General features: G+C 45.9%; 1 long non-coding RNA gene across 1 annotated transcript; it reads left to right on the top strand.

The window, feature by feature from the left end:
* The first annotated feature begins 4,973 nt into the window (after positions 1 to 4,973).
* LOC144798939 (uncharacterized) lies at positions 4,974 to 6,508 on the top strand. Its single transcript, XR_013603703.1, has 2 exons — positions 4,974 to 5,278; positions 5,995 to 6,508. It is a non-coding gene; the product is annotated as an uncharacterized LOC144798939 (long non-coding RNA).
* The last annotated feature ends 3,525 nt before the right edge of the window (positions 6,509 to 10,033 follow it).

Genomic DNA, 10,033 nt, shown 5'->3' with positions numbered 1-10,033 from the left:
TCATTGCCCAAACCCTTACTCACTCAGAGATTGGTCCGATTCTACTCTCGGATCACGCCCTCACTTCAATTCAGATTGACATTATTCCTAAATCAGCTGGACCCAAACGTTGGCGCTTTAATAACGCTCTTCTTTTGGATCCCAAGTTCACTGCTTCTTTCACTGCATTTTCAGACGATTTCTTTTTGCTTAATGACACCCCCTCCATCCCCAAGCATACCATTTGGGATGCTTTTAAAGCTGCGGCAAGAGATTTTATAATTGGCTTTGTGGCAAAGATGCGGAGAATTGCCCGTAGATTCACAGCTGATCTCCTCCTTGATATTAAGAAATTGGAGCATTCTTATTTCACTTCCCGTTCGCAAGACAGTTTAACAGCCCTGATCAATGCTAACATGAAATTCAACAAGAAGTCTACGGAAGATGCGTCTTTATATTTACTGAAATCGAGTGCAAAGTTTTATGGAGGCAAAAATAAGGCTGGGAAGATTTTAGCTAATTATCTGAAAGTAAAGCATAACAAATTAAACATTGAATCAAACTATGATACATGCTCTGTTCTCCAACATAAAGATGCGGATATTCTTACTGAATTTTCTGCCTTTTACCAAACCTTATACTCTTCCGAAACCCAACCCTCCTCTCAGTCCCTAGACCGTTTTTTCTCCAACATACAGAAGCCATCCCACTTCCCCCTCGATCTCTCTCATTTGGAGCTTAGTATTTCCCAACAGGAGTTACTCACAGCACTTCAGAATCTCCAAATGGATAAGGCCCCTGGACCGGATGGCTTCACTGTTGAATTTTTCCTGCACTTTTCGAAACTTCTCATTCCAAAAGTGCACTCCCTCATTGATACTTTCCTCACTTTGGGTGCCTCATCCAGTTCTTTCTCTGACGCACACATATGTCTGATACCCAAGGAGGGGAAAGATGTTCAATATTGTAAAAATTATAGGCCAATCTCTTTGGTTAACATTGACTATAAAATATTTGCAAAGTCTCTTGCAGCACGCCTTGACCTTCTTCTCCCGGATCTTCTGGGTGAGGAACAGTCAGGCTTCGTCAAGGGTCGTTTCATCACTGACAACACCAGACTATTATTTAATGTTTTATCTCAGTCCCGTCACTCACCTCATTCTCTTGCAGCCATCGCCCTGGATGCTGAGAAGGCGTTTGATAGGGTTGAATGGACCTATCTTTTCCATACACTTCAATGGTTTGGTTTTGGTCCTATATTTATTTCTCTGATTTCCTTACTTTATTCTAACCCGCGTGCAGCAGTCTGTGCTAATGGTCAAGTTTCCTCCTTTTTTGATTTGAAAAGAGGTGTCCGCCAAGGCTGCCCCTTATCTCCTTTTCTCTTTAATTTAGCTTTAGAACCCTTTCTGTCTAAACTTCGTCAGAACCCTAATATTCAGGGCTTTCAAATGTCAGATTCCCAAGTTAAGTTGGCTGCTTATGCGGACGACATCCTTCTTTTTATTTCTAATCCCACTGATTCGATCCCCGCCTTCCTTGCTGAAGTGCATGATTACTCCCAAATATCGGGTTATAAACTTAACAATGATAAATGTGAGATCCTACCTTTGACGAAATTTACATTTAAACCTGATTTTGCTGCCTCACACTTTACATGGAAATCCTCCCATATTAAATACCTTGGCCTACATATTACTCCTTCTACTCCAGATACTGTCTCCCTCTGTTTGGCCAAATGCACTCAAAAATTGGTGGATTTAACCTCCAAGTGGCATCCCCTTTATTTATCCTGGTGGTGCCGTCTTGATACTATTAAAATGATGCTGTCTCCCATAGTCCTCTATACTATTTCTAATATTCCAGTGTCCATTCCCTCTAAATTTTTAAAAAAAATTAACTCTATTTTGACATCCTTTCTTTGGAATAAGAAAAAACCCAGAATGTCCCTTGCTCGACTGATTCGTCCTAAGGCGGAGGGCGGAGTTAACTTCCGAGATTTTCCTGCTTATCATAAGGCGTTTCTGTTACAACAAGCTTCCTTCTGGTTGCAAGATCCCAGTGATCCCTGTCCTCTTTGGACTAAATTTGAACGCCTTCTACTCTCTCCTTTTTCTTTTGCTGAATACCTCTCCTTCTCCCGCAAACCCTCCTCCATATCTACTCCCATTCACAAATTCACTACTTAACTACTCCTTTCTTCTTCTCATTCTCCCCCTTCGGCGCTTGCTGATTTTCTTTCCTCTACTATTTGGCATAACACCGCCCTACTTATCCGTAATAAACCCTTCTTTTGGAAGGCATGGCATCATAGAGGGCTGATATGGATCTCTCAACTCTTTTCTCAATCCTCTTTCTTACCTTTGCCACTCTCCGTTCCCTTTATGGTTTACCTGTCTCCTTTACCCGTAACTACCACCTACTTAGAGAGGCTGTTGTGACAACTTACACTCGGCTGTCTCAGCTGCACTCCTCTTCCTCTTAGGGAGAGGTGTGGCGCCGCGGCCAGGGCGACTGACGCTGGAATCTGGGGACCACGGTTCGATCCCCGGCTCCGGCGGCAGGTTAGCCCAGCACCATGTGACTCTCGGCAATAGCTCGCTTAATCTTCCCGACGGCCCCCAGCGCCTAGAGACCCTTACGGGTGATTGTGCGCTTTACAAATGTGTACTTTACTTTACTTTACTTCCATTTCTCCCAACCCCACCACCTCGCTTCATTCCTTTTTACGTACTACTCCTAAGGCTTCCTCCATTTACAAATACCTTCACACTACTGATTCTATCAGGCCTAAATCCAAAGTAGAGGAATGCTGGGAACGTGATCTCTCCACCTCATGGCCAATTTCGTTATGGGATAAGGTATGGAACAAGATCCGCAAATCATCGAGGGCAGCAACTTTGACACAGTCCTTGTTCTTTATTTATAACAGACTTCTCTATACACCCTCTGACCTTCATAAACGCTTTCCAAACACTTCTCATACATGCTGGTCTTGCTCATCCCCGCAGGCAACTTTGTTTCACATGTTATTCTCATGTACATCTGTTCATGACTTTTGGTTACAGGTTTGGGCTCAAATTAATGTGATTTATCACACACGTATTCCTTTTTCTCATGTTAACATTTTCTTAGGAAGCCTTTTCCCCTGTTGGGACAATGTTGAACTGAATCCTCAGATTATTGATTTACTGTTGGCCGCTGCATTCCAACAGATAACGGTAAATTGGAAGAATTCTTCCAATATTTCCTTTAAAGCGTGGTGGTTTAACGTTTGCCACAACCACAGACTTGACACTGCCTTTGTTTTCCCGGCTCACATGGCTGCAAAGCGTATGGACTTATGGCTTCCTATCACGCTTTACTTGGATACTTGTGATGCTCGCATGTCTCATCTACTGCCTTCGCAACAAGAAGTCCTTAAACCTCCTTAAATGCTCATTACATTCCATTTTTCTTTTCTTCATTGTATTACTTTTAAATTTCTTCCAGGTATTTCCATGCTTTTATGATTAATGTTTCCCATTCCTTTTCTTTTTTCCTTCTTAATTGTATTGCCCAGATTTCCTTTTTGTTATTACTTGCAATTTTATGCTTGCTTTATTTATTACAGTTTTTAAATGCTTTATACTTTCACTATATCCTTGTTTTTTCCTTTCTAATATCAAATAAAATTTTCTTGAACTTAAAAGAATAGAGAGGGATCGATAATATATAAAAAAGTTTCGAAAAAAGTTTCGAGAAAAAGAGCATTTAAAAGATATAGGGCCAGATGTAGGTAGGCTTTTACCGGGTGGTAACGGCCGAAAACCGGTAAAATCGGCCGTTACCGAGGAAATGAGATGTAGGAGGCCGGAAAATACCGATGTTCTTAAAATCCGAGTCGGAAACATACCGACTCGGTAAGAATGACCCGGTAAAATTACCGTGTCGGAATCTACCGTATACATAAATACCGAGTTCGTATTTTCCGACTCGGTAAATCAGAAACGGTAAAATAAGCCTTGGAGATGTAGGTAAGCCCAAAAATACCGATTCTGCCGAAAAACGGTATTTTTAAGTCGGTATTTACCATGCATTGAAAGCAGGTGGTAACCAAGGGAGGGCTATAAAAAAAGTCCCAAAATGCACCTCAGGACCCATGATGGCGGCTTTCTACATCATAGCAAGACGGCAGAGACTACAGGCAGCAGGACAGAGAGAATGGCTAAGGGAGGAACAAGTGTACAGGCAGAGGATAACACTGTTCCAACTGACAGAGCCTGAAATACTGCAGAGGTACAGGCTACACCCAGACACCATCAAGCAATTGATCAGGGACCTACACCCTCTCCTGGACCACCCAACACCCAGGGCCCATGCCATCCCACCTCATGTCCAGGTGCTATGTAGCTTACACCTGCTGGCCTCAGGGAGCTACCAGAGTGTGATAGCTGTAGTGGGTGGCGTGTCCCAGGGCTGCCTGTCCCGCTTCTTCAGGAGGTTTCTTGACGCCATGATGCAGAGGATGGGGCATTATATTAAATTCCCTGTTACACCGGCAGATTTAGCCAAAACCAAGACTGACTTTTATCAACTGGCACACTTCCCTCACGTGATCGGCTGCATCGATGGCACCCACGTCCCACTCTGTCCACCTGCAGCCACAGAGCACATATACAGGAATCGCAAATCGACGCACTCCATCAACGTCCAGGTCATATGTAATGCAGGTAACCTCATCACTGACATCGTAGCCAAGTTCCCCGGAAGTACCCATGATTCATACATATTCCAGAACAGTGGAATATACACACGCCTACTTGCCGGAGAATTTGGAAATGGATACCTGCTAGGTAAATCACATTGACACACCCTGACACTCACATCAGATCTACGTCTCAAGTACTTGCAATTAATGTCTATCTTTCTCCCCCTAGGCGACAGTGCATATGCCCTGCGGTCCTTCGTGCTCACTCCCTACCTCAACCCATCCACCAGGAGTGAAAGGCGATACAACGTGGCTCACAGATCCACACGAAACGTAGTTGAGCGCACATTTGGACTCCTAAAGAGCAGGTTTCGCTGCCTCCATAAGAGTGGAGGTGCACGGCAGTACACCCCAATCATCTGCTGCAAAATAATAGCGACCTGTGCAATGTTGCATAATCTCGCCACCAAGCAAGGCACTGAGGTGGAGCTCACATTTCATGAGGACATTGATGACGACCCAGAGGTGGCAGAGCCCCAAGCCACAGTGGCAGCAGCAGCTACAGATGGGAGACTGAGACGGGCAGAGGTTACACAACAATATTTCTGAGTGAGTAAAGAGACACAGGCATGAATGTAACTTTGTGTAAGTAGTTTAATAATCACTACGCCACAGCATTGTTAGCTCACATTGGGCTCACTAATACTAACACTCCATGAGTGTGTTGTCACGGTTCACACCACCGTGACTACAGCCTTGGGTGGAGTGCAAAGTCATTGTTTGTGGCCACGGGCCACAGGGCGGGGCTGCTGTGGCTGTGAGCCTATGTCCTCACGCTGGCCTGTCAAACTTCCCCCACGCCTGCCACTCCTCCGTAAGTCATGCACAGGAGTGCTTGCACCACTCCTGCTGGTGGACCCCTCGCTTTCGGCAGCACAAGTGTCGTCTCCAGTGCCAGTCTGATGCGCGAGCACTAGCTCCATGGCAGTGGTCATCCTGGCCATACCTTCACTTAAATTGGTGCAGCACTGCACTATGGCATCCTGCATCGTGACTGACCGTCTGCACAGCAGAGTGGTAGCAGTTGCAAACCTGTTCAGGGCCTTGGTTTGCTGGCGCACATCCACACGGGCCTTGCGTCTCTCCAAATGGTCCCTGTCCAATTTGTCACACAGGACAGTCATGCACTGTGTGATATCTGAAATTCCTGACGCCATGGATTGTATGCCTTCTGCCATGTCCCCTATGCCCTTGCCTACTGCTTCCAGTTTATTGTTAGTTGTGCGTGCGTGCCTCTGAACCCCCATCATTGCTTTTGCCTGCAGGCGCTGCACCTTCACCATGGTGGCCTCCAGTCCGCAGAAGACACCTTGGACTTGCCGCACATCCTCTACCTCCCGTGGCCGTCGCCCTCGGACACTGGCCCGCGTGACTCTGGGACTGGGCTGCTGCTCGGTGTTGCCTCTGTCCTGTGTGTCACCCTCCACCTCCTCCTCCTCCGATGATGTTTGCAGTATTCTGCGAGGGGGCACATCATGGCTCCTGACTCTTCCCAGCACTGGGGATGGTGATGTGGGGGTGGGTGATAGTTCTGCCGCTCCTGTGTCCTGACTACCAAATAGGAGAGGGGAACGTGGATATTCAGCAGTTGCCTCCTCAGGTATCGGGGCAGCCTGCTCTTGGTCCTGCCCTCCGTGAGAAGTGCTAGGTCCGGCTCCTTCCCTCCTCTTCTCTCTGACCTCAGCTGTGCTGCGCTTTGACTCTCCTGTGGACAGACATGGACATTGTGTCAGTAATGTTGTTCACCTGTGTCATGAGATTAAATACACTTCTATTGCACATTTGCCTGTCTCTCATTTGCCTATGCTACTTGTCTGTTGCTCCCCTTGCTGCAATGCACGCTGACTGCTCTGAGGTATCTACACATGACTACATTTCCCAGGATGCATTGCAGGACATTAGTTAAACCTGTTGTGGAGTCTGATTTATCCTGTGAGGGGAATAGGTAAAAGGGTAAATGATATTGTTCCTGCATCTTACCTGCTTTCTTTGCTCCTCTTGCTGAGCTGTCTGCGTCTCCTATTCCGTGTATACATTCCTTCTCAAGGGTTGTAGCGACCATCTCCTCAATGTCGGTGAGTCTGGGGGCTCTGTTTCTTCCGCCTCCTGTAGCAGCACTTTCCTTGCGGTGGGCAGCAAGCTTTTTTTTGGTGATTATGCGGATGTCATACCACCGTTTTTTTAGGTCTTCAAGGTCACGGTGGGTGACACCAATGGCATTTACCTTGCCTTGTATGTCCAACCAGGTGCTGCGCTTGATTGATTCAGCAACATGCAGAGTTTGCTTTCCAAATATTTTCCCATAATGTCTGACAACCTCCGAAATCAGCACCTGCAGTTCCTCCTGGCTGAACTTCTGCTTCCTTTTGCGCTCAGCAGCTTCTCTCTGTGCCTCCTGGCTCTCCATCTTGCTGTGTAGTTTGTGTCAGGAAAGGCTGCTCCACACTCTGTCCTCCTGCTCTCCTGACTGTTTGTTTCTGCACCTGCATGGGCGTGGCCTGTCCCAGGTACTGGGGTGTGGTGCTTGGATCTGATTGGTTAGTTCCCCTGTGGCTTGGAATTTGGGTGTGGTTGAAGTACCTGATTGGTTCACAGGCACACATGTTTGTCAGTTTCAAATTCTTCGGCGGATAGTTCCGACACGGTAAATACCGGGTCGGTTTTTCCCGACTCGGTATTTTCCGGGTCGGAAGTTGCCATTCATTCCTATGGGCCATGGCACCGGTGGATCGGTTTTGGTTTTTCCGTCTCGGATTTTACCGTGTAGGTATATTCCGAGTCGGTAAATACCGTTTCCGAGTACCGACAGGTTCCGAGTCGGTATTTTATACCGTCATTGTTACCTACATCTCATTTTCCTCCTCGGTAATACCGAGTCGGTATGACTCGGTATTTAAGAGGTCGGTAAATATTATTTACCTACATCTGGCCCATAGTGAGGATAGAAAAAGTGAAAAACGAGCTTTACTGTTGCTGTTACTGAGGGACTGCAAGTCGAATTATCTACTGCTGCAGTCCCTCCCAGGAAGGAGGAGGAGGAGGAGGAGGAGCCAGGCAGCGCTTGAAAAAGCACTGAGAACCATCGTAGCGCAGGATATGCTTTGCTGTTGCTGTTGCTAGGGGCTGCAAGCCTCATAACCTACTGCTGCATTCCCTTCCAGGAGGGAGGGAGGAAGGGGAAACCAGGCAGTGCTTGATAAAGTGCCAAGAGCCAACGCAGCGCGGGACGCACACAGGCTGCACACCAGCGAAGAGGCAGGACAGGACCACGTCCTTTGAGTTTGATCTTCTGCTGAAAAACTGTGGGTAAGACTTTGCTGGTTCACTCTTTTGTTAGACCACTTGCTCAGTGTTGAACTTTATGCAGTCGCTGTTACTACCTGGCTCGAGTACAGCGGAGCCTAAGTAGGATCACGGGTAAGAGTAGTTGCAATGGGGATCAGGATCAGGAGAGTGTCTCCTAACCATCTCAAGGGAAGAGTTTTGCTCATTATTCCCCCACAGCAGCGGACTCGGCTGCTCTTGTGCCCCTTCAGTCAATTTTATCTTGTCTGCTGTATGACTAGCTAGCATTTTCTTAACTCTTTCTTAGTACGGACCTCAAGGGGTGGGGAATAACGGTCAGGTTCACTTGCATATATACAGGTGGAAATCTTCTTCCCGCTCTAACCAATAACCATATGCCATGTATGTTCTCCGGCTTGTTGCTTGTTTTGTTGCTTGTTCTGTGGCTCCTAGTTTGGTGGTTACACTGTGGGTCTATTAACATTCAGCAATGGGGAAACACACTTGCGCTGCTAAACAGCTTCATCCTCAAGTAACCCCCTCTTCCCCACTGCCCCCAACCTCATTTGATAGAATGCTACAGAGGGGTATAGGTGCTGTAACAACAGCAATAGATCTCACAGAAAGGTGCATGTCATTAACCCCTGATCTTTGTCTCCCACTGCTAGACTTATCTACTTCCTAAAATCCCGAAGAAATCATAGACTTTTCTGCCAACACTTGAATAGATTTGGTATATCCATCTTGGGTGCAGAACTTGCTGCCAGATCTTTTTACCCAATTAAGAGCAATTGTGATGGAAGAAGTTGCCCTCTTAGCTGATCGTATACATAATCTGACAGCATTGGGGATACTAGGCAAGCACACATAGACACTAGTGAGGGAGATTGATTTCATCTGCGAGGTAGACAGCCCAAGCTTGATATCCCCAGACAAACCCATAATGCCAAAGAATCAAGACTCCACTGTAGTGTAGTTCCTATATTCCCAATAGGCTCTGCGCATTGGAATATCATATCCTATAGATTTGACATAGGACTTTAGGTCCACTAGGTCTCTATTGAATATATTAGACTTAATTGTGAGTGCCAGCTAGCTCAGAGGTCACTAGAAACTTTCATGAATAAACAAGAAGGGATTCGTTTCTTACAACCGCATAAACATGACAGATGTGTTTCCCCAAGAATAAAACTAATCTTCAGAGTCGTGGAAACAATAGATAGATATTTTACTCAGTCAATCGTGCATGCTTCATTTCAACAGAGGTGCAGAGAAATAGAGAGAATAGCGTTTTCAATAAAAGGGTTTATTGAACAGTCTTCTCTCTCAGACAGGTAAAATGATCTGCTACAATCGTAATACTGGTTGCAAAGTATAATGCGTACAGTAAGAAGAGTATTATAAAATAATACTGTAAAAGCATTGTATGGTTTCTAGACCATAGATAAATACATACATAAATAACAAAGGCTAAAAAAGTACTCAACTGGTGCTTCTAAAATACGCCTACCCCGATATACCTAACCTAAGTCTAGTACAAGGGAAGAAGTAAGTGAGGTGTAGCATAGGTTTAGTTTTTCTTTGCCAAGAATCTAACCAAGATTTCTCTTAAGGTCTAATCAGCTCCGTACCTTGGTTTTAGAATGAAGGAGGTCTGGTATCTCTGTCTCGGGACTCGATTTCCCAACACCCCCCGAGGGGAACTGGGAAACACTGGAGCTGGATTCTCAGTGAGAGAAAGTACAGCTTCTCTGTCAGCGTGTCAGTGTCGGCACTTGCTGTAGCGAGCTGCTTCGGGCAAGTAGATAGTCGAGCTGCTCCGAACCACCGCGTCTTTGCTAGGGCAAGTGTAGGCATATTTATACCTCGAAGGTGTCTGGTTTGACATAAAGTCGGACATAATAACGTCATCAAAGAACCCCAAGAGAATGGTAGTTCTTTGAAAACGCCATTATTTCTAGGACAAATCAATATTCAAGTAAGGGGATGTCCCTGACTGCTGAAGCCGAGTTTTCCAAG

This window comes from Lissotriton helveticus, chromosome 12 (genome assembly GCF_964261635.1).
Source record: "Lissotriton helveticus chromosome 12, aLisHel1.1, whole genome shotgun sequence".
Taxonomy (NCBI): Eukaryota; Metazoa; Chordata; class Amphibia; order Caudata; family Salamandridae; genus Lissotriton; species Lissotriton helveticus.
Note: the sequence above shows the minus strand (reverse complement) of the source record. Positions and strands in the feature narration are given on the sequence as shown.